Here is a 26327-nt window from a genome sequence, read left to right as displayed (position 1 = left end):
CTGCTATTTTAAATGACTCCTAAGCGTTGCAGTATAGTGTTGTCTAGTGATTTTTAAGTGCAAAAAGGCTGTGAAGTGCCTCATAGAGAAAATACATGCGCTAGATGAGCTTTGTTCAGGGGAGAGTTATGGTGCTGTCGTCTGTGAGTTCACTGTTAACAATCAACGATATATAGTAAATAAGAAGTCTTTAAACAGAAACACACATAAAACAAGGTTACATATTGATCTGTTGATTGGTTGATAAAAATGTTGCAACCACAGGGCTGCACTGACTTAATGCTTGATTCCCCCGAGGAGCAGCGGTTTAGCATTTACTAATTCAGTGTTATAGGCAACGTTATAGAACATGACTACCACCAATAAGGACAATCAAATGTATTTATTTATATTCCCTCTGCTCTTGATACTTAATTCTTTGTATGACTATGACCTTATATTCGTACATTCTTTATTAAGATGCCTACTTTCATTACCTATTTTCTATGGACCTGGGTATGATACACATGAACAACACACACACACACATACACACACACACACACACACACAACCATTTAAAGAGCTTAACTATAATTTTTTTCCTTATTTACAACTTATATTATATATGATGGTATTTAATTTATATTAGACTAAACTTTTAACAACATATTTTTAGTTTTAGTTTTTCAGTTAAATTGGATTCATTTATTTTCCTTTATTTCTTCAACACCTATTAAAATGCGTGGTTTTACCCCAATCCTGTTCTATTTGTTTATCTTGTTTTGCATAGTTCCAATGATATAATCAACATCTATAAAATACTTTTCTTTTTTTTAAAACTGTTTTGTAATAGAAAGCCAAGTCATTCAAAGGTATTTCATCTCAATGTACCAAATGAGTTACTTAAAAGTTTAAATAGCATTTAAAAATTTTATTGGTTCATGTTACAAACACCTCTTTGATACATATTGATATATTCATGGACTGAAAACGTAAATCTGCATCCAGTGAGAGTTGGCAAAAATGCTAAGTACACTAGTCCCATTTCAGCATTAAAAATTAAGTGACAAGAGCAGGAATTTAAACAAAATAATCCATAATTTAGAAAGTTATACAATTAATTAACTAGATCGTAGCTTATCAGATCATATTCTTTACAGTAAAACATGGTTTTCTCTAGAATAATCCCATATTCTGGTCAAAAAATGTTCAGTTAGTGGACTGGTGTCTGGAGAAATGGATTAGACCCCAAAACTTGGTTCCCTTGAGCAAAATATTTAACCTCTTGGGACCTCAGATTTTAGGGTTAATTAAGATTTTATTTTCATGTTCAATGAAAGAATTTATGTTAAAGAGAAAGCATTTTTAAATGTGGTACATGTTATGCATTTAATAACTTCCTTTCTACTTTTTATCTATTCATAATTACTATATTAAAACACCATAAACATTATATATTAGTTCTGGTTATATAAGTTCTATGTTATTCTTAAATTTTCAAGAAAATATTTTGTGAAATATGTAACATTGCATGATTATATGTGAGAGAATGTGAAATATTTAAAGAAAACCTGTTGTAAATCTCACAATGTTAAGAAGCAACTCAAGCATGTAATGTAGGGGGAAAAAAGTCTCAAAATGCACTCATCTTAAAGGTTAGATGTTGAGTATTAAAGGGTGTTTTTCTGCTGGCAAGAAAGGAAAAGGAAAAGGGAAAAAAAGAGCTCAGTGTAATATTTTCAAAATGGTGCTAATAATTTCAGTTCTTGCATAGAAGTATATCTGAAATTAGAGAGAAAAATGTGCTAATCTTATTTTTTAAAGAGATTTGGTCACTTATATATTCAGTACATACTGATTATTATGAACTATTTAAATGGGAAAGAAAGTGAAAAATGTCACTTCCCTTCTACTGATGGAGAATTAAATCCACACATCACCCACTGCAGGATATGTAGCTGAAAACACAGCCTTCATGTAGGTCTGTTGATTTTCCCTACATTTCTACCTAAAGTAGCTCTTCATTCCAATCACATCAGAAATCTAGAAACACTGGTTCTGTTTAGCCCTTATCTAAGACAATCTTTCAAAGTATAACAGTTTTTTTTCTATAATTTTAAAGTTGCTTCCTCTTTCATTTTCTTTCTTTCTTTTTTTTTTTTAAGCAAAAAAATTAGCCAAAAGGCATATTTTTAGTGATAACAAAATCACGTCTTGCATTTCATCCTAGTCTGGTTGAAAGGAGATATGACTATCCTAGAACTATGAGAACCTCCATTTAAATCCCATGTATTTTATGAATCCACCATGGAGTAAAAACCATGTTATACACTACCAGTGAAGCAAAAGGAGCCGCACAGAAACCTTTAAGGTAGATCCCTGGCCAGTAAAGCTGTATATTTTATACTGCTTCTTAGGAACAAAAAGAGTAGCATTTAAAACTTCAGGTATAAGCCAAAGGAAAAAAACATTGGTGGTCTAGGAGGAAAGTGAACACCTGGGGAAACACCAGTTTGTATTTATAAAGCCTCCTGTTGCCTGGGAAAGCTACTCTGATCCATTCTGTTAGGGCTACAAATGACACTGAATGAACAGCAGAGGGCAGAGCCTTGTAGAGTCCTTTTCCAAGTAGGTGGGTATTAGTAATTGAGAACAGGTTTAATAGAATATAGAATATGATGCTAGAGAGTTACCGTGAATAACTTTTTCTCAAAGTTAATATTAATAGTAATTTTCTGAAAACGAAGTCTGGCCTCACTGAGGGGCTTACTATTCAGTCAAAATTCAAGACATTTTTGGTTGCAGTAGTCAATTATCAAAGTACTACCTTAACTAAATAATGGCAAAATCAAATGAGAACACTGAGAAAAATGTAATGGTTTTGCAGGCCAGCACACTAGGCAGACCACTGAAATCTGGAGACTTGCTTTCATTATCAAGGGAGTTCCTAAGAGCATGCAGGCAATTCTCCTTCCCCCATTTACAGGCTACTTCTCATTATCCTCTGCCTGTTTCCCTGAACACAACGTACCAAAGATCCATTTTCTCCAGAAATCTTAATCAAAAGATTAGATGATAAGGTTGGGAGGGTGAGCAAGAGAGAAACAGGGGACAACTGTTGGCTTCAACAAGGTTAGGAAAATTCTCTAAGAATCCTAAACATAGGCTTCATCCTCCTAGGTCCTGTCCCACCAAACTTACCTCCTCTAACTCTGCAGTGCTCTCTTCTGTCACTTGCTCTAGGAGAGGATGGATGGGCTAGCATAGGATATACCAAAGTCTTAGGTCTGTGTCACCATAAGGGCTCCTATTTCTTCCAAAACTGACAACTCTACATTTATAATGGGTTTCTACCACTTGGTGGTTGTTCCTTAAGAACAGAAACAAAAATGGACCCAAGCTTCCAAGACAGAAAATGGAATCAGGAGATGATTCTGGGATAGGATGGTATCTGATCTGTGGGGAAGCAACCATGAAGTCAGAGATATGTTCTAACAAAATCAAGTTTCCTTGTACAACCCAGTTTGGATCTGACCTCCAAAGACACTAGGAACAAGGATGCTTCAGAGAAGCTTAAGGTGTATTGAAATTTATTAAATTGGATGCCTTTCTCAGAATCAAAGCACAATAAAATCCAAAAAGAAACCCTTAATACTCTAACAGAAGATTCTCCCCATCAGACTACACACCCAAGAAAACATAGGATGGTGAGAAAACATGGAAAACCTGCAGTAGCATAAAGGTCTATTTCAAGCCAGCTGCTTGGACTTTAGTTTCTTTGACAGCAAAATGGAGTTAGAACTGCTGATGACACTCATTTACCCCTGACTGTGTTGTTCATCTACCAGGGTAAGTACCTTATTGTATCATCTACTTTAATTGTTACTACAGCCTCATGAGATTTCCATTTAGGTGTTTTATATTGTCTGCTCCATAAGTATGTTCTAAATTGACTGTTTGAACTAAGGCTGTCTGATGGCTGTATTTCAAATGACTCCTTCAAGAGGACATACCCATCATTACCCTCCCTTATTCCCATACCCACTCCCTTAGCCACATAAGACCTGTTCTTTACTCACTGCCTCACTTTCACTGAAAAATTTCTACAAGCAGTAAAGAAAAACAAAAAAGATTTAATCCAGATACCTCTTACATTTATCCATCGAATCATTTATGAGTCTCTACTGGACCTCCTCTCACACCTTGTTCTTAAACACAAAATTTCTATACATACTCAAATCACTGGAATTAATCTGCAAACTGATGCTTTAGCTAAGTCAGATGCGCATCTTCAAATCAGAATTGCACAATGCATTGAATGTTCCCAGAGAACCCTTTAATTGTCCCACCCAAAGGTAAGCCATCGTGATACAAGGATTTAACTTGTAAAAATATAAAAGCAAGACTGAAAAGAGCAAAACGGTATAGAAAAATGGATATAGGAAACTCAAGAAAGCCTGACGAAGGCATTTGATATATGATGCTGGATGCTGTAGAAATATATTGAGAATGCCAGTTCAGGGACAATAAAAGAGGAAGAAAGATTTTCCAGCTCCCTTTTCTCTTTCTGCCTGCACAGATTAACAATATTAAACAGTTCTGATAAAGGGGGCCAAGTTTTTCCATCCAAAAGGTCTTTATACATGAGAATGTGATACTATGTGAGCCAGCTAATCACAACCACCACGTTTTATTTCCAAGTGTACATAGCGAATACCAAAAGTGTGATGGCCAAATTATTCTTAGAGGTCAGGGAATGAGAACTTGAGAGCTGGGGAGAGGTCCATTCAGGTAGATAAGAAACAGATGCATGACTGAAGAATGGTAAAGTCATTCTCTTGGGTTGGGAAGGAGAGAGAATTGCTGATTTCAGAGAGAGAAAATGACAGTACAAATTACTTTTGTCCATAAGGGAAAAAGAAAAAAAAAGTAAAAAAAAAAAAGAAAAGCCAGCTTTCTTACACAGAGCTGGAAAAGCCCTATTTTGCTCTCTATATGAAAGCACTTTGGTCAACAATGCAAACACAACTTGAGCAGAGCAAAACATAAAATTGTAGCTATGATTCCACTCACCAAATGGGTGGATCTTCAATATGCAATTCAGTAAGCTCTACAGGAGTGCTCCACAGCAAAGCCAAGTGATGAAGCAAGCCCCAGAATGCTTAGGCAATAAACAGCTGGATGTAACTGCTAAAAAAAAAAAAAAGAAGAAGAAAAGAGATAAGATTTAAATGAGCACATAAAACAAAAAAAGAATAAAAATGCAAATAAACACCATATATCTTCAAAATATAGGCAAGTTGGAATCAGGAGCTAAATTTGTTTAATTGCACACCTTACCCTTTCAAATATCTTTCAACAGAAGAATGTAAAATATGGTATAAAACATACTAGTTAGTTCACGTATTTTGACTATGGCACACCATTCTCATTAAGATACAATAGTGTACCGATTTGTTATCCTTCAAATGTGATGCTGTGTATTATATATACACTGAAATGCACAGTATTAGAATGGGAGAACAGTTTAAAAGCATCTTTCTAGGAATATACAGCTTTTAAGGCTGCTCTTCACATTTACAAATGATTTGTTTCATCTTAAAATGTACCATTTGTTCATCCATACAATTTAAGCATTATTTTGCCAGCTTTTGCAATCAAATACTTGCTAGTTGGCACCACAGGCAAACAGGAGACGGGACGTCCCCTGACTCCAACACAACTTGCTTTGGACAAATAAGCTAAGCTTTCCTTAAATAAAAACTAAGGTACAGCAGCACTTATTTCACAGAAATGTTGTGAAGATTAAGATAAAAATCCACTAGAGCACTTAGTTCAGTGCCTTTCACACGGTGTCACTACCACACTTGTCATCTGTGATCGCCGTCATAGTTGTTATCACCACGCTGAGGCCACAGGTTCAAAATCATCAAGGAAGATTTTGTGCTCATTTCCCAACAATTAGGAAATCTTTTTAAAAATTCACGCACATACCTCTGCCCCTTTAAAAAAGAAAAAGTCCACAAATCGACTAAATTCGCAGAAGACATTCGCTCTACATTTAGGTTCCCTTCTCTCCTGGCAGTGGAATTGGGGCACTGGCGGAGATGCAGGGAGATTTCTTAAGTTTGCAAAGGGATTTCACAAATAACCCAAACATGAAAAGAGATCCACAAACAGAGAGAAGCAATAGTTGAAAACCAATGGTTTTGACTTCCCAGCTCTGTTTTAGTCATTCTCATTCCAGATCACTCCATGTCAAAAGGAGCACCCTGCCACCACCACCACCACCACCCAACAGCAATTCCCAGGCAGCCTGGAGAGCAGGAGAGCGGCTGGTCTGGCTGACCGCATCTCCAGTGCTTGGATGTAGCCACAGTTGGGTACTACACTCCTGATCACTCTCCTCCCAAGGGCAAGTGGTGTTTTCACACTGATGGCTCTATCTTTCCTAACCACTCTGAAAAGCCTTCTGACCCTCCACAAAGGCTCCTGGTTGTATGGAATAAAGAACAGGTGTTAGCTTCCTGATCTTCCAGATAGGAAGAGGGCTTGCCACAGAGAAGGGGAGGGTAAAAAATTTAAACCACGACTGACATGTTTGAACTGTCTATCGCTAACAAGCACAAGCTCATACAAGGTTCCTTAGACCCTCTGAGCTTCAATCTACTTATCTGTAAAGTGGGAGCAGGATCAAAACTCCTATGACTCAAAATTGAGAAATAGGGAAACAAAAGGTTTCTGGAACACAGTAGGCATACAACACACATTCATCACAGTTTCTGCTTGTCTTGCTCTGCTGTTTTATCTTGTACATTGATCATCTGATTATAAGGAAATGACAGAAGTAGAATTGTCTGATCAAGACTATGTGTCTTTAAAAGACAAATTGACAGGACCAGACAGAATGATAAGACCTTGTGTCAACTTGCTTCAATTTTGTTCGGTTTTATTTTTTTTCCGGTTTTCAACCTGGCAATCAGAGCCCAGCAAAGCAATATGGTTCTTTGATTTCCTCTTTAGAAACTCTGCAGCCTTTATTGTCTTTATATCGCACAACTTTAGCACTTAATTATATCCTACCTTGTAATAATTAGGTGTCCTTATAATCAAATCTGTTTACTCACTTGTGCAGTTCTGATCCTTTAATCTCTCTTGAATATTAGTTTTTAATGCTAATAAGAGCCACAATTTAACAATTTTATTACTAAATAAAATCGCAAGAATATTTTGAAGATTCACTAATGCGTGGACTCTAAAAATTAATTTTATATTTAGAAATAGTACCAAACCATAAAAGTAGGCCTCAACAGTAGAAACATATGGAGCTTGTCCATCTTCCCATCGACTAACTGTACAGCCTTGGGCATGTCACTGACTTCCATCTTTGAACCTGCAGATAACCCTGTACTTGAATCAAATATTTTTTTCAGCTAGATTACCAATTTCTTTCAAAAATTACTATGAGACATTTGTTAATTTTAGGCAAGAGATATGTTACTAGTTTTGTTATTTCAGATCATGTTAATTATAAATTTGAAAGCCCATTGCCTGAATGTAAAATAAAAACAAGCATGGTCAGTGTACATACTACATTTGATACAGCACAATGATTAGTAAATCACTACACTCTACAGTTAAACTGTTTGTGTTTAGCATATGACAAAAACACAACAGCCATGGATTCCAAGACAAATTTAGAAGGCCTATGTCCCTTAGACTCCTTCTGGGTAAAAGAGGAATAATAGCAATATCTAACTAATAGGGTTTTTATAAAGATTAAAATGATAATTCTCTTATTAACTATACAGAGTAAATGCTAGCTATTATTTTTTTATTAGTGAATTAGAATTATATAAAATACTGGTTTCTGAAGTATCAAATTTACCTCATATTTTATTAAATGCATCATGAATATATTTGTCAAATGGAAAAATGGAAATGACTTTTTGATCAGTATATTTCACTTAGCAAATATTTAGAAATAAATATTGCCTTTAAGTATGGCAATATATTTACCAAATGTTATTTATTAGATTTCCATCTGCATTGATATGTTAGATAATATACCTATAGATTTCAATTAAAGATCTTATTAATTAAATTATAATACAACTGACTCAACCCAAACTTTATATTTTTTTCTAAAATATAAGTTTCTATTAGATTTTATATATGGGAATTTATGCAACTACAATGAAATAATATTCAAATTTACTTTTGAATATTCTTTTATAGTACAATTGTAAAAAAGAAGGTACAGTAAAATAAAAACAAAGACATTTAAAGTCATTCTAAAGCATATTAGACAGTGATAATAGCTGCTTACATGTTAGTGAGCACCCTTCCAGACTTCTCTCTATAAATAAATACACATGGGATATAAAAAAAAAATGTGCATAAATAGAACTATGCCATCCATCTATTTATTATAACAAATAGTTTTTAGAAATGCATTTTCTAGGTTACTGATGGTAGTTAATCTGGGTCCACTGTTGATTCAATCAAAATATTTTAACTTTTCATTTAATGTATATAGGAAATTTGAGAAATCTAAATACTCTTGTTAAAAGTATTATAAAATGAGCAACTTAAATTAATTAAATATTGTTGACATTTGGGGAGTAATTTAGGAATGTCTCAATTTGCATCTTTCAGATAGACTTTTCTGCCACTAAGCATATCAGAAAAATTAAACAAATACCAGACTACCTATTTTACACAAATGCTATAAAATTAAATTATACAGACAAACCTATAAAAGGCCAAACAATAGGAGTAAAACTTGCAGGATGTTGTTATCTTCATTGAAACTACTAGTTCCCTTAATGGAAATTAAGTTTATAGGCTTAAAAGAAATATGAACAATTTTCCCTTGAGATATGAAAAGAATGATATTACAACGTGAAGAATGCAAGATTAGTAAATGCAAATTAATTGACTTCTTTCTAATGAATAAAAATAAAGATTTCATAGACATAAAAATATGAGCATATGAATTTCCTTCCACATGGCAGAAGAAAATGAAATGATGTGTTCAAATGAATGAAATCCAGAATACTCAAGCCGTTTGCACCCTACAATTCACGTAAATATTTAGAAACTGTAGCCTTATTCAAAAAATGAATATTCTAATCCAGAGGAATTTAGACCTGCAATGAAATAATTTTATAAGGTAGTAAATTATTAATTGATCTGGATATACTAGAACCAGTCAATTAGTACCATTTACTCAATCATTTGACAAATACATAATAGATTATGTATCAGATATTATATCAAGTTCTAGATCTATGCTGTCCAACAGCCACTTATGGCTATTTATTGGCTATTAAACACTTAAAATGTGGTTAGTCTGCGAGGACATGTAATGTAAATGGAAAACACATGTGACTTCACAGATTTAGTATAAAAATATAAACTAACTCAATAAATTTTTATATTGGTTACACATTTAAAAGATAACATTGGATATTTTGAGTTAAATAAAATATACTAACTTAATTAATTTCACCAGCTTCTTTTAACTACTTTTACTGTGCCTATTGGAGCACTAAAAATAACATATGGGGTTTGCATTATACTTCTATTGGACAGTCCTTCCCTAGATGACAGTAGTTAACAAGGAAATCTGGTCTTTGTATTCACATGTGCACAGTTATTGTCAGGCACTAAGGCTGTTTAAGGACCTGTGTCAGACACAGAGGAAAAGGTGGATTAAAGTGTGAGATGCAAGCCACCCCCTGAAATCCTGCCATTTAGTCATATGCATCAGAAGGACACATCAAAAGTCACATAAATAGCAAAGCTATTAAATGTGAATAACCTAAAACATAACACTGCTTTGTATAAAGAAGTCTCTAATACAGTCATAATACATCTTGCTTCTCTTATCATGAGGGGGTTGTTAGGCCACTCTGTGGTGCTGGGGGTGGGTAAGATCATATTTTATTTGCTTTTAATGACAAATTTGTACAGTGGAGTAAGAGAGAGGCCTCATCACAAATGCTATTTGAAATTCATTGATATCCCCAAGCTAACTAAGTTGGATCTGAAGAGGAGAGAGCCCAAGAAAACATTTCAAAACATCCGGAAATCCCTGAAGCCTCCCTAGGGACCTTAAGGTTGTGGCAAATAGATTACAGAATTATCAAGTATATGTTAGAGGTTAATTAACAAAGCACAGTCGCTGGTGGCTCTGACCAATATCACACATAATAACAACACGGTACACTTAGAATAATATCTATTTTTTATAATGTGATTTATTCCCTTCCAAACCACTTCTGACCAAAAAAGTCTCCTTTTCTCCCCATGTGGAGTCTTTGAAATGTTCATGCTTTAGGATAACATTTCAATTAATTTAAATCATCTTCTCTCCTACACAGAGGTTTCCACAATAACCTGTTAAATACTAGCAAAATTTTACTCAGAATATGTGCTTTCTATTGTATTGGGTTTGGTGCATATATATTGGTTTGTGTGTAGAGATACACCAATCAAATCACAATCAAAACAAAATCATATTTTCAACTCTCAAATGCAGAATCTGTGATCCAAAGCTTCTGCTCAAAGGCTTCACTAAAAGGGAAAAAAAAATCGACAGAAGTTTGAAAAGATACCCCGTGAAATACCAATTCATTAAGCAATTTTGAAAGGGTCAGATTTTAGTTTGCTTAAGGGTTTTTTGATAGATACATTATTGGAGTTTTATAAAATATTCACTTTCTCCCTGCTCATGTTTTGAATGAATAAATATGAGGCCAATTTTATACAGAATCACTTCAACTTAAACTAATAATTGTGTATTGCAGCCTAGAATAATGTTTGTTTCAGAGGGATACATATAAAAGGAACAGCAAAAGAAAAACATTAAATCAGGCACTAATTATAATTAATTCATAGATAGTTGAGGTTCATTTGCTTTCGCTAAAGTATATGAAATAGCATTCTTATGGAGGCCCAGAATACAATCAAAAGAGGTCTTGATCATATATAAGAATGTTTTTATTTTCTGAATAGCTTTAGGATGCAATATATTGTGTTTAAAGACAAGTTTAAAGACAAGGTTCAAGCAGAAACCTATAGATCCCTGTGAATCCCCTGATGACGATTTCCTTTACATGAAGGAATGTACATGGGTCCTTCATTGAAACTTTGAAATCTTTTAGAAAAAATAAAAACTTGACAGAAGACATTGCTTAGAGTTGATATACACTGAAACATTCTGAAGCATTAGATTTGCACTGAAACATAAAAATAGATATATAAAATTATCCTCATTTATTTTTAAGTAAGGATTGATGGACAACTAACCCTTGATATAAGAATGCTTTTGAAATCAGAAAAAGAGTTTGACCTTCATGAATGGTAGCCATCTCTTTTTAACTGATGTCCCAGATCACTCAGGTGGTTTCACTGGAAAGTTATCAACAGATAGAACTCTTGTCCTAGAGCAAACTATGTAATCTGTTAATCTGATCCCCTCAACTATCACCCTCAATGGGTTACCTACTTGTTCATCATATTAATTTCCTGACATGGAGACAGCTGAACATCTTTCTGCTCATGCAGTGCCCTGCATTCTCCCTACCCAGGGTGGGTTATTCAAGTGAGCAAGGAACAAGTTATCAAGTGAGCCAACCACCTAACACTTAACATCAACACACAGTCATCCTTGGTGAGAGCCTGACCCAGAATACAAAATAACTATTGAATACAAATAGCCACAGCATTCCACCAAACGCTGTAAAACTACAAAATAAGCTGAAGGAGAAAGCTTAGGGAATTTCCTTTATAAGGGATTTGGTTTCCAAATACATGAATACTGACCAGGGATGGTCTATAATGATATTTCACAGAAAAGACAGAGTAGGAAATTCTTCACAAAAATTAACAGAATCAATACAGCTAGCCAGTCTGTGAACAAAAACTCCTGAAGCATCTTTAAATTTGTTTCAACTGCACTCAGTTTGAAATGATCAATTTACTAAAAATCACAATCAATTCATATCTTTCCATTAAGAATAGCTTCCAATGGACTTCTATTTATCAACACATTATCAGCCATTGCTATGCTTTATTTATACTTTGCTGAAAATAATGAAATCATATTTTTTTTAAGTAATTCATGTTTTTCTCTCATTCAGTCACACTACTCACACATGGGTATACACAACACACACACACACATACAGGTATTTTCTCTCACACACACATATATATCAACTCACTACAGGCCTTTTACAATTGGAAGGGATTTACTCTGTGTTCAATATTTCAGAATAAGAGAGGGAAAAGGAGGTAGAGAAATGTGGAAATGAGAAGTCTTTGCAATATTTTGAAAATTAAAGATCCCATATTCTAAATGTCATATAGATATAATTGTACTTTAAGATTGTCTAAAAGTACAATCACCAGACAGATGAAGCTGTTAGAGTATTAAAATGTTGTGTTCTAAATGTTTTAATACAAATAATACCTATTTTAATCACACTGCTCTCAGATCTAACGGTATCAATGAAAATGAAGGATATCCAGTCGCCACTAATTTCAGAGTTAAAACATCGTATAAGGTGCTAGTGGAAACAACGCCACTCTTCCAGAAGAAGAAATAAAAATGAACTGGTTATTTACAATTTTCATCTCACCAACATGAACTGTACCCTTTAAAATATAAATTCTCCAAAAAGAATAAATATAACCACATCCCAAACAGGAAATCAGCAGGATTACTATATTAAAATATATGTATTCCCAAAAGTCATCATATTAAGTAGCAAATAAATGCCTTCATCTCTTTGGCTCCCCTCCCCCTAATTAATTAAAGATTGGCACAATCTACAAACTAAATTTATTTTCAATCAAAATAAGAAGCCCGTATGCCATGATAATTTTTTGTTACTATTTCTAATCTGTAAAACAAAGGTTTGCTGCTAGCATTGAACACAGTCATCAAAATAAATCCTTTAATTTTTCAGTAACTGTAAGGAGGCTTGAAGAGTTGTTCTCCTAGCAAGGTGCTACCTCAATGGTTAATCCTATTAAGAACTGAGCCGTGCACTGCCACTAAATCCTCTGGCGAATTTGGGGAATCAAAGGCTTACTGCACACTTAGAAGGCAACGACTTTTGTAAAGGGCTCTATTATATGAGGAACAAAAGAATACCACTTGCGTACTTAAATATCATCTGCTTTTCCGTCCAAAATACTCCATTTTTAAGTAAAGATATGTGATTTAAATGTATTTAGAGTTTAGCTTTTGGCACCACTCTCGTTTCTGAGGAGAAGAGCCATCTGTGGGCCCCATGGCTCACACGTAATGATATGCTTACAAGCTGCTTCCCTTTTCTGCACAATGTACCCTTTTCACTTTAACATACATTTTCCATAAATTTTTGAATAACAAATTGGGCTGTGGAAGTTTGTTGAAACGGGACAAGGGAAATGCCTGTAGGCTAGAAAGCGGCTATTTTACTAAAGAAGTGGTGCAGTGGAAAACAGCCACCCCATCTGCCCTCTCCCCATACCGTGCCCACACCTATCCTGAGCTGTGACGCTTTAAAACTGCAAAGGGAAACCTCTCCCCTCAATAGATTAGGCCTGTACATTAACTTGGGCAGAGAGCCCACATGCCTGCCATCCATTACACCTGCTGGGTGACAAACAGATGAGAGTCATCATGCAGACTCCCAACGTTTGATCTCCTGAAATCGCCAGATGTCCCCCATTTACATTCAAACATAACCACAGTCATTAATGCAACTCGCCCGGCTGGCACTTAATAGGGGGAAAAAGTTGAATTCTAATCTCAAATTCTAACTATCCAAAGCTTTCAGTATGTGAAGATCGACACTATTAACTATGCTTCAGTGTGTGGAATTTTCTGGCTATTAAAATAACTAGGGTGGAGGCGGGGGTGGCTGGGACAGAAAGGCAGATTTTGCACATATTTCAAAACAGAAGACCTATATCTTGCCCTTTTTGGCTTCAGAATTTTGAACTGAAACAATGAAATTTACCTTTATCTGCTATATTCTTAAACACAATAAGGATTATCTTGACTGTTGCCTCCCATGTAAATATACCACTTAATACAAAAGCAAGTCAAGGAAGCTTTGGAAAGTAAATCTTTGTTTCTCCCGTCTCCCTCCCTAAATCTGACAGCACTCACAAAACTGCTTACCAATTAGACTCAACTAGAGAACTTAAAAAAAAAAAGAAAGAAAATCAGATAGACAGATATCATTTCAGATTCACTGAATCAGTTCAGTTCAGTTCATTTCAGTCGCTCAGTCGTGTCCGACTCTTTGCCAACCCATGAATCGCAGCACGCCAGGCCTCCCTGTCCATCACCAACTCCTGGAGTTCAACCAGACTCACATCCATCGAGTCAGTGATGCCATCCAGCCATCTCATCCTCTGTCATCCCCTTCTCCTCCTGCCCCCAATCCCTCCCAGCATCAGAGTCTTTTCCAATGAGTCAACTCTTTGCATGAGGTGGCCATTAGCATTATTCCTTCCAAAGAAATCCCAGGGCTGATCTCCTTCAGAATGGACTGGTGAATAAGAGTCTCTAAAGGTAAGACCCAGGGATTTTAAAATGCCCTTGCTCTTTTGAAATTGACCCTAGACCTTGACAACTCTTGCAAGTATATATTCGGTAACAATTTATGAGAATATGATTTAACAGCTTGACTTTTTGAGGTGTTCCTTCCCATTATTTCTTAAAAAACATTTTTTTTTAATTGGAGGATAATCACTTTACAATATTGTGTTGGTTTCTGCCATACATCAACATGAATCAGCCACAGGTATATATATGTCTCCTCCTTCCTGAACCCCTCTCCCATCTCCCTCGCCATCCCACCTCTCTTTTATGCAGAAAATATTTAGAGTATCTACTCTGTGCCTGGCACTGGGCACTCTGTATACTTAGAATCTGTAAGACGCAAGATTTCATCTCTGGAGTGTCAACGGATGGCTCTAGGGACATAAAGCAGACTGCCTAATATTATAAGGACAGAGATTCCTACACAAGAACTAAAGTGAGTGAAAAAGCCCTGAGCGACTTTCCAGCAATTTACAATGTGTCTATCAATCTGGAGATTTCTAGATTTGGGAAGGAAGAAACTACTAGACTTACCAGAATGATCTCAACATCTGTGCTTAGGGGGGCTCTGAGTGTTTCAGGGAAGCCGGTTGAATTTAAGCACTACAGAGAAAGCTGAAAAGACTGCAGCTTCTTCTTGCATCCTTCCTCTGTTTAGACTTGAATCCATTTAGATCTCCCTTCTACCAGCTTCCTCTCCCTCTGGGTTGAAAATCCTTTATCTCCAGTGAGGCTGTTATTGAGCAGCTATGCTGGAGCCCCTGTCACTCCCCCATATTACTCTGTTCTATTTTCCTCATCTCATTCACTGCAATGTGAAATGATTGTGTTCATGTGTTTATCCATATCTTACCTCTCTACTAAGAGTGCTTGGCATTCCCAGGTAGTGCTAGTGGTAAAGAACCTACCTGCCAATGCCGGACATGTATCCAGGCAAGAATACTGGAGTGGGTTGTCATCTTCCCCCGGGAGAGTCCTCTGGAGCAGAACATGACAACCTACTCCAGTATTCCTGCTTGGATAATCCCATGGACAGAGAAGCCCGGTGGGCTACAGTCCATGGGGTTGCAAAGAGTCAGACGTGACTGAGCACACACACACCCCTGCCTACCCCCCAGGACCTAAAACAACCCTGGCATGAAATGGATATCCAATACATGTTGAATGAATGAATTAATGAATCCAAAATACTTACATTTACTGTTCTCTGATTCCTTCTATCACCTGACTAGATTTTTTTTAAAGTATGTCTTCCTGGATTTACAGCATTAATGAATTTTTCATTTGAAACCCAACCTTATTCTTTTATTTATTTATTTTTTTCTGATTCTTTTGGCTTATCTGTTACCTGGCTTTTACTGACTAGGGATGCTGACACTTGGATTCAGTTCAGTAGCAATCCATGTTTATGCAAACCCGGTACATCTTCAATCCATCTCTCATTATAACTTAGAAAGTATCCTAATGCCCCTCAGCAAAGACAAAATTCCAAACCTTATTCAAATCTTACGCTAATGAAGATGAACAACAAAACCCCTAAAAAGAAAAATTCTTGAGGACTTTTATTTAAAGGTCAAGGCAGCAGAGGATGGTAACAGACCATCAACTCAGAATCAGAGAAATTAAACACTGAAATCACTGATTTAAGGTTTTTGGTAATAGTGGCAAACTATTAAATCAGTCTTAAAATTACTAAGTACTATCAGGCCACTTTTATTTTAGCTTTTTTTTTCCTCCAGTAGCTCAGCACATCCCCGCAATTGGATGGCAGCTTCTAATGGAATAGGAGCTCAGATTCTATTGACAGTTCCATGACAAGTCATCCTTCACCTACCATTGTCCAGTCTTCTTAGCTGTTCATTATCTTGACTGCTGTACCTACTAGATAATGATACACTCTGCTTCTACCCCTGACTGTAACACATTTTTGCTCCAGGGTTCCTTTTAATTGAAACACACTGTCTGTATTACTGTTTTTGGTGCAGAAGTAAACACATTTAACACAAGAATTCGGTTCGTATTTGCTTCACCAACAGGAGGTGTGTAAAAAGTCACCTGCCTCTAGAAAAGGAATTGCATGATTCTTTTGAGATATTAATATTTTTATTCCTTTCTTTCACTTTCATTGCCATTCATCACTTGTGGGGATGTGATAATCAATGATCTCTGTGAGGAAAAAATGTTATGGCCATCCTGACCAATTCCCTGAGTGCACTGAACTTACTTAGGAAGTACTGAGTAATGTTTTCTCAACCCTTAAGCACAAAATTGACTAAAAATGCTTTAACTAAAAAAGGGGAAAGTCTAATAAATTGTGCCTGCTATCTGTATTCTTTGTAAATCCCGCTGAGAAGCCACCAAGTGAATAGAAGAGAATTGCCCAACTTCTAGATCAGTGGCAGTGGAACACAGGCAAAATTTTGCTCTGGCCTAACATTTTCAGAATTTGAAATCTTTCTATAAAAACAAGTGAATTATTTCTGCCAGCAAATATATTTCAAAAAAATTAAATATATGCATAAGTAGTGTTAGGTTTTATTTCCTCATTGACTAGAATAAAAAGATGTTGTGCTAACATATAAGAACCATGCCGTATTAAGTACTGTTTCTTATCTCATTCATTGTTTCAATCATACCTATGTTCTTAGAGCACTCATCATTCTTATTTTACAAATGAGAACACCTAAAGCACAGAAAGAGTAAACATACTATCCAAGGACACACCATAGAGCTGGATCTCGATCTAGAATTATCTGATCCCAAAACCCAGGTTCTTTGCCAGTGCTGTGCTATGATGCCTGTTCTCTCATAATTGAATTCTTTGGAATTAAAATATAAAATCAGTTCAATGAAGTTATTTAATGACTACCATGCATTCTTATATCAAAAATATAGAATTCACATTTTGAAAATATGAAATAGACTCACAAAGTATTAAGTTATTTAAACTGTCTTAAGATCTTCAGTTCAGTTCAGTTCAGTCACTCAGTCGTGTCCAACTCTTTGAGACCCCATGAATCGCAGCACGCCAGGCCTCCCTGTCCATCACCAACTCCTGGAGTTCACTCAAACTCACGTCCATTGAGTCGGTGATGCCATCCAGCCATCTCATCCTCTGTCATCCCCTTCTCCTCCTGCCCCTAATCCCTTCCAGCATCAGGGTCTTTTCCAATGAGTCAACTCTTCGCATGAGGTGGCCAAAGTACTGGAGTTTCAGCTTTAGTATCATTCCTTCCAAAGAACACCCCCAGGACTGATCTTCAGAATGGACTGGTTGGATCTCCTTGCAGTCCAAGGGACTCTCAAGAGTCTTCTCCAACACCACAGTTCAAAAGCATCAATTCTTCAGCTTAAGTTGTTAGAATTCCTTTTATTTGTAAAGTGTCACATTACTTGACTTTTCTTATCAGTGTGGAAAACATATGTATGGCATGGTTCTTGTATGTTAGCACACTATCTTTTTATTCCAGTCAATGAGGAAATAAACGCTAACACTACTTATGCATGTATTTATTTTTTGAAATATATTTGCTGGCAGAAATAATTCACTTGTTTTTATAGAAAAATTTCAAATTCTGAAAATGGGGAGAGGAAACAAAAGATAGAGAATTTACTCCCTCTTCCGGGAAGATAGTAACAAATTTAGATTAATAGTACTGGGTGTATATGTGTGTGTGTGACAGGGAGACAGAAAGACAAAGTGAGAGAGAAGTACAGATGGTAGGGAATTAATGATTTACCACACTTAGAAGTAAAATAGTTTTTAAAAGTTAACATGCAGAAGAATCAGCTGCAAAATTTTCTAAGTTTCGGATCACTAGACTCATCCTCAGAGCTTTTGATTTAGTAAGTGTCTTGTAAGAGTCAGGTACTGTAGTCTGTAACTGTGTTGTCCCATAAGGCAGCCAATAAGTATTTAAAATGTGGCCAGTCCAAAGTGAAGTGCATTGAATATAAAAAGTACACACAACGCTTTAAAGACTCAGTAAGAAAGCAACATGCTGCTAAGTTGCTTCAGTCATGTCCGACTCTGTGCGACCCCAGAGATGACAGCCCACCAGGCTCCCCCGTCCCTGGGATTCTCCAGGCAAGAACACTGGAATGGGTTGCCATTTCCTTCCCCAAGAAAGCAACATAAAATATCTTGTGAATAATTTTTATTTGCTCCATGTTGATAGTATAAGTTTAGTTTAGTTAAACTATATAAGTATAGTTTAGATATAAGGTTAATAAAACACATCACTAAAATTAATTTTTTACTGAGTTTTAGTGGGAGTACTCTAAAAGTTTAAATTATGTATATATTGATAGCTCATGTTGCTATGTTAACTGGACACTATATTTCCATGTCAACTTATTTTTGAGGGGAACAAGATTGGTTGACTTTCATTCCAAGACAAAGGTGATAGAAGAATTCTAAACAAAAATCAGGACCAAGGTGTGTATAATAAAAACTGTGGTATGTAACATATTTTAGAATTTTCTAAGTATCTGACAAAAATATACCAAAATTTTGTTGTTTAGCTGTTAAGTCATGTCTAAGTCCTTTGTGACCCCCTGTACTGCAGCCTGCCAGGCTCTTCTGTCCATTGGATTTCCCAGACAAGAATATTGGAGTGGGTTGCCATTTCCTTCTGTGGGGGATCTTCCTGGCCCAGGGATCAAACCCACATCTCCTGACTTGGCAGGCAGATCTTTTACCACTGAGCCACCAGGGAAGCCCATATCAAAATATTTATTATTAAAAAAAAAAAAAAAAACTCGAAGCATTAACTAACTATTCTTAACTATCATTCAATGATTATCAAATCTCATGTGTGAATTGATAATCACAAATCACAAAATGGTGTTTCCCCTTCAATTATGAACTCCCTGATGTGTGATATATGTATGTGAAAGTGAAGTCGCTCAGTCGTGTCTAACTCTTTGCGACCCCATGGACTGTAGCCTACCAGGCTCCTCCATCCATGGGATTTTCCAGCCAAGAGTACTGGTTGCTATCTCCTTCTCCAGGGGATCTGCCTGACCCAGGGCTCAAACCCGGGTCTCCCGCATTGTAGGCAGACACTTTTACTGTCTGAGCCATCAGGGAAGTCTTCTATATAATATGTATGTATGTATGTGTATATGGACACTGTTCAGAAAAATCACCACAAAGTAGGATCTTTTACTCTGTGTCCTGTCCACAGAACAGTAGGAACATTTGGCAAATAAACAGGTGATATAGCCTAGTACTGTTGTAACTGGCATTAAATATGCAATGAGATAACTAGGTTTATATAGGTGTTGCTGCTGCTGCTGCTGCTAAGTTGCTTCAGTCGTGTCCAACTCTGTGCGACCCCGTAGACGGAAGCCCGCCAGGCTCCCCCGTCCCTGGGATTCTCCAGGCAAGAACACTGGAGTGGCTTGCCATTTCCTTCTCCAATGCATGAAAGTGAAAAGTGAAAGGGAAGCCGCTCAGTCATGTCTGACTCTTTGTGACCCCATGGACTATAGCCTACCAGGCTCCTCCATCCATGGGATTTTCCAGGCAAGAGTACTGGAGTGGGGTGCCATTGCCTTCTCCAATATAGGTGTTAGGTAGGCACATAATTACCCTTGTTAATATCCTCTCTATTGGCCGATATACACCCTTGACACCTGAACAAATGGGTTCGGACTGTGCGGTTTCACATATATGCAGAATTTTTCCAATAAATACATACTACAGTGCTAAACAATTTGCAGTTGGTTGAATCAACAGATGTATAGCACAGATTTGGAAGGCCCACTATAAACTTATATACATATTCCCCACTATGCAGAGGATTAGTGCTACTAATGCTCTCACTGTTCAAGAGTCAATTATACTATGAATTCTAAAAATTCTAAAGAGCTGACACAAATCGTACCTTTGGAAACCAACATATCAGGAATTACTACTTATATTGGAAATTAGTATTATTACTCTCTTAAGTGAGATTCATATATTTATTTTCATATCACTTTATATGTTTTAATGATTTGTGAATTTCAGTCTTAACTTTTGTCATGTATGCCATATACTCATATTGTCTTCCTTTTTTGTTCCTACTGTCACCATACACTCATGTTTTGACCATGGGTTTTATCAGAGGTCCCCAAACATTCTCAGTTCATGGCACCCTTAGGGTCTCAGTAATATTTTCAGGATGCCCTTAGGGAAAATAATTATATAATAGTTTCAGTTATTAAGCAATTAAGCCCAAACAACTTAACAATATTAGTTTAGGCAGACGTTGCTGTCTTTAAATGTTTTCAATATCTCATAGGTCCCAAGTGAAAAAACTAAAGTTCATACAGTTGCCTTAGCCCAGCTTGAGAACTGTAGGACTACAAAGATTGAAATGTTTTAGGAAAAAGGTGACATTCTGTACTTTTTAAGGGAGAGAATACCTGTAATAATGATAATTATTTAAGACTTTGTTACTTTTGATACGTTTTCATTATCAGAATTCATAAACATCATCATATATTGTACCACTGCAATATTTATCTCAGACATTTAGTATAGATTATATTAATCAATCAGCTAGTGAACAACAAGTATTTGGAGAATACATTTGTAGAATGTCTATTAAATATCCAAGCCTCTACTCTCAAATAACAAATATCTTATCGTCTATCTACAAATATATCTCAAGGTCAAGAATTCCTATCATGTTTTTCTAAAAGAAACAATCATGATTCAAATAGGGAGCTCAAATGATTATTGTAATCTAGTCTTCTGTTCTTGTTTTGTTGTTTTCATTAATTCACGATTAAAGATTCTTTTGATGACTGGGAAGTCTTATGAAATTCTGAAGGTAAACTGTTTTAACCAAAATGGTGCTGTCATTTTTTAAGAACACAGATAGAGGTAGAGACTCAAACAGTGAAAGATTCAACAAAAATTAAAAACAAACTCTCAAATTCTGGTTCCTATCTTGCATGTAAGTTACTCAGATGTTGCCACTCTGTTTGAAGAAGTAAAAAGCTCAACAAACTGAAAAATCATAACTCTTGTTTGATGTGACAGAGAAGTGACATCAAAGGCAAACCACCGCCCTCAAAAATTAGAGACAGATAGATACAGAGAATCACAAATTACCAGAGCAGAAATCCACAATAAGAAAACTCCATGGGAATCAGTGCCAGGGTAAGAAGATTTGAACTATAATTAACAAATTGCTGGAGGCTCAATCTGGACAAGTCTAAGAGTTAAAAACTCTAGGGACACCTAGTCATAGTGATTCTCCCAAACTTGTGTGAATTCAAAGAGTAGCACTGAAACATATATATTACTATATGTAAAATATATAGCCAGTGGAAATTTGCTGTATGATGTAGACAGCTCAACCTGGTGCTCTGTGACAACCAAGAGGGATGGGCTGGGGTGAGAAGTGGGAGGGAGGTTCAAGAAGGAGGGAACACATATATACCTACGGCTGATTCATGTTAATATATGGAAGAAACCAATATGACATTGTAAAGCAATTATCCTCCAATTAAAAAATAAATAAATTTTTAAAAAGAAGTTCTATTAGGTTCTCACAGAGAATATAGTAGAAAAAGTTGCCTGTGCTTCTGGCAAGGGAGAGGAAAAGAAATCCTTATTAAATAGGCTAGAGCATTCTATACTTCTTAACAAGGTCTGATCTCATGGGAAATTATATTACCAGAGCTTAGGTTGTCAGGGATTCGTCAGAGACTAACCCATCTGTGGAAAGGGAAATGCCCAACTCTAGTTCTCTATAGCCTTTCATGTAGAGGAAGAGAAATACCCAAATCATACCCTCTCAGGCTTTCATGAGGGGAAAGAAAAGAGACAACTTCAGTCCTCTCCTCCACCCTGTTCCACCTAAGCAGGTGAGAGCACTGGTAAAGTTCACAATCAAGTTTATTAAGACCTAATGAAAAGACTATAGAACACTTACTCCATCCACATCTTACCCCCACACTACTGAAGATCTATTTATCACAATTTCTTCTACCCGATACTGGATGTCTGCCTTTCAACAACAATAACAACAAAAATTAAAGTTATACTAAAAAGGCAAGAAACATAGTTTGAAAGGACTTAAGAAGTATCAGAACAAGAGTCAGAAATAGCAGGAATATTAGAATTATTGGAATATAATATTTTTTACACTATGAATAATAGACTGAGGGTTCTAATGCAGAATGTGGACAGCATGCAAGAATAGATGGATAATCTAAGTAGAGAAATGGAGATTCTGAGAAAGAATCAAGAGGAAATGTTAAATCAAAATCATTAATATAAACGAAGAATGCTTTTGATAGGCTGACTAGTGGACTGCACAAGACCAAGGAAAGAATCTTTAAACAAAAGGATATGTCAGTAGAAACTTCTATACTGATAAGAAAGAGAAAAAAAGTTCTGGGAAAAAATAAAAAAAATATTTAAGAAAGGTGAGGCAACTACAAAAGTATAACATATGAGTAATAAGAGTAACAAAGAAGGAAGAAAGAAGGGAACAAAAACAATACTTAAAGCAACAATAACTCAGAATTTCCTAAAAATTAATGTCAATAACAAACCACAGAACCAGCAAAAGCAGAGAACATCAGAATAAACACCTAAGAAACTAAAATTAACATATGTTCAAATTTTAGGAAACAAATATAAAATGTCTTGAAAGTAGCCAGAGGAAAAAGAAACACACACAGAGGCAAAATAAGAATTATATTTAAATTCTCTGCAGAAATCATGCAAGTATGGAGAGAAAAGAGTGAAACACTCAATGTTTTTGGAGGAAAAAACCCTACCAACCTAGAGTTCTATGCCCTGCAAAATTGACCTTCAAAAGTGTAAGAGAAATAAAGACCTTAATAGACAAGTAAAATGCAGAGAGTATGTTGCCAGTAGACCTAGCTTGAAAGAAAATGTTAAACTTTTTCAGAGAGAATGAAAATGATATAGGTTAAAATCTTAGATCTACATTAAAAAGAGGACAAAAGAATGAATAAATAAAATTAAAATAGAACTTTATTTTTCTTAATTAATCTAAGAACAATTTGTTCAGTATAATAATAACAAGAATGTATTTGATTATCAACTCTTTGGCACTCATCTATTTCTGCTTCATTGACTATGCCAAAGCCTTTGACTGTGTGGATCACAGCGAATTGTGGAAAATTCTTAAAAACATGGGAATACCAGACCACCTGACCTGCCTCCTGAAAACCTGTATGCAGGTCAAGAAGCAACAGTTAGAACTGTACATGGAACAACAGATTGGTTCCAAATTGGGAAAGGAGTACATCAAGGCTGTATTTTGTCACCCAGCTTATTTAACTTCTATACAGAGTACATCATGCAAAATGCTGGGCTGAATGAGGCACAAGCTGGAATCAAGATTGCTGGGAGAAATATCAAAAACCTCAGATGTGCAGATGATACCACCCTTATAGCAGAAAGTGAAGAGGAACTAAAGAGCTTCTTGAAAGTGAAAAAGGAGAGTGAAAAAACCTGGTTTAAAACTCAACATTCAAAATACGAAGATCATGGCATCCAGTCCCATCACTCCATGGCAAATAGATGGAGAAATAGTGGAAACAGTGACAGACTTTATTTTCTTGGGCTCCAAAATTACTGCAGATGATGACTGCAGCCGTGAAATTAAAAGACACTTTCTCCTTGGAAGCATAGCTATGAACAACCTAGATAGCATATTAAAAAGCAGAGACATTACTTTGCTGACAAAAGTACATCTTGTCAAAGCTATGGTTTTTCCAGTGGTCATGTGTGGATGTGAGAGTTGGTCTATAAAGAAAGCTGAATGCCGAAGAATTAATGTGTGTGAACTGTGGTGTTGGAGAAGACTCTTGAGAGTCCCTTGGACTGCAAGGAGATCAAACCAGTCAATCCGAAAAGAAATCATTCCTGAATATTCATTGGAATGACTGATGCTAAAGCTGAAGCTCCAATACTTTGGCTACCTGATGTGAAAAACTGACTTACTGGAAAAGACCCTGATGCTGGGAAAGATTCAAGGCAGAAGAAGATGACAGAGGATGCAATGGTTAGATGGCCTCACTGACTTGATGAAAATGAGTCTGAGCAAGCTCCAAAGAGTTGGTGATGGACAGGCAAGCCTGGCGTGCTCCAGTCCATGAGGTTGCAAAGAGTTGGACATGACTGAGTGACTGAACCGAACTGATTTGATTAGGTTGCTTTTGTGTATGCAGGTATGTAAATACCTTAGGTAAGCTTATATATTAGTGAAATATATATAAGTGAATGAATAATAGCAATGATACAAGAAACTGGATGGAGGAATTAGGGATATTTTGTTATAAAGTTCTCATAATACCCATGAATGATATAGTATTATATGAATCTAAACCTGGATATTCTAAATATATACTGTAAACTCAGGGCAACCAATAAAAAAGCACAATTAATATATTAACAAAGGATAGAAAATAGAACCATATAAATTATCAGCTAAAATTATAAAAAAAAAACAGAACACAAAAATAGAAATAAAGAAAAAGTACAACAGAGAAGAGTAAAAATATAGTAAATATCAATCTGACTTTTAATAATTACTTTAAAAGTCAATGGTCAAAATACATAAATTACAAAACAGAAATGGTCAGAGTAGATAAAAAAATAAGACCCAACTATACAGTCTTTATAACATATACATTAAAAGTAAAGATGTGGAAAGATATACTATGATAATTAGCTAACCAAAAGAAAGTAGAATAGCTATATTAATTTCAGACTGAGAAGGAGAGGAAACTTTAGAGCAAGGAACTTATCAGGGATAAAAAGGGTATTGCATAATAATAAAAGAATCAAAACTCCATGAGTATATAACAATCCTTCTTGTGTAATGTAGAACAAAACAGCATTAAAATCTGTTATACTAAAAATGGTTAGAGCTATAAGGAGAAATAGATTAATTCACTATTACGATTGGAGGCATTAACATTCTTCTATGAGAAATCGACAGATCAAAGCCACCAGGCAGGACATCACTAAGGATACAGTTAAACTAAACAATACTGTCAACCAATTGGATATAACTGACATCTACAGACCACTTCCATCATCAACAGCAGATTACACCTATTTTCAAGCTCTCATGGAACATTCACCAAGATAGACCCATTCAGGGTCATACCATAACAAATTTAAAAATATATATAAAAAATAAAATGTCTCCTTTAAAACAACAATGGAATTAAACTTGAAAGCAGTAACAGAAAGATAGTTGGAAAATCCTAAAACACATGTAGATTAAATAACACACTTCTAAGTAACACATGGTCAAAGAAGAAATCTCAAGAGAACTTTTAAAATATTTTGAATTAAATGAAAATGAAAATACAACTTATCAAAATACATAGGATACAGCTAAAACAAAGCTTAAAATAAAATTTATAGCACTGAATTTATATATTAGGAAAGAAGAAAGATCCCAAATCAATAAGTTTCCACCTTATAAAATTATAAAAATAAGAGCAAATAAAATTATAAGTAGACAAAAATAAATGACAAAAATTAGCAGAAATCAATGATAATGAAAACAGGAAATCAATAGAGAAAAATCAACTAAACCAAAACTTGTTCTTTGAAACAATCAAGATCAATGAGATTTTAGCCAGGCCAACTAAGAAACAGAGAGAGAAGACACAAATTACAAACATCAGAAATGAAAATGAGGACACTGTACAGATTCCATGGACACTAAAAGGATAATAA

The 26327-nt window shown here is 35.6% G+C and overlaps 1 protein-coding gene across 2 annotated transcripts in view; it reads right to left on the bottom strand.

The window, feature by feature from the left end:
- LOC133251612 (teneurin-2-like) overlaps positions 1–26327 on the bottom strand; it is a 427154-nt gene that overhangs the window by 315616 nt on the left and 85211 nt on the right. For both annotated transcript variants that reach the window (XM_061424274.1, XM_061424277.1), the window contains exon 2: positions 5056–5172. The gene's annotated coding sequence lies outside the window, so the exon portion shown is untranslated. The remainder of the gene's footprint in view (positions 1–5055; positions 5173–26327) is intronic.

The sequence above is a fragment of the Bos javanicus genome, chromosome 7, assembly GCF_032452875.1.
Source record: "Bos javanicus breed banteng chromosome 7, ARS-OSU_banteng_1.0, whole genome shotgun sequence".
In the NCBI taxonomy this organism is placed as follows: domain Eukaryota; kingdom Metazoa; phylum Chordata; class Mammalia; order Artiodactyla; family Bovidae; genus Bos; species Bos javanicus.
This window is presented reverse-complemented; position numbering and strand designations above follow the sequence as displayed.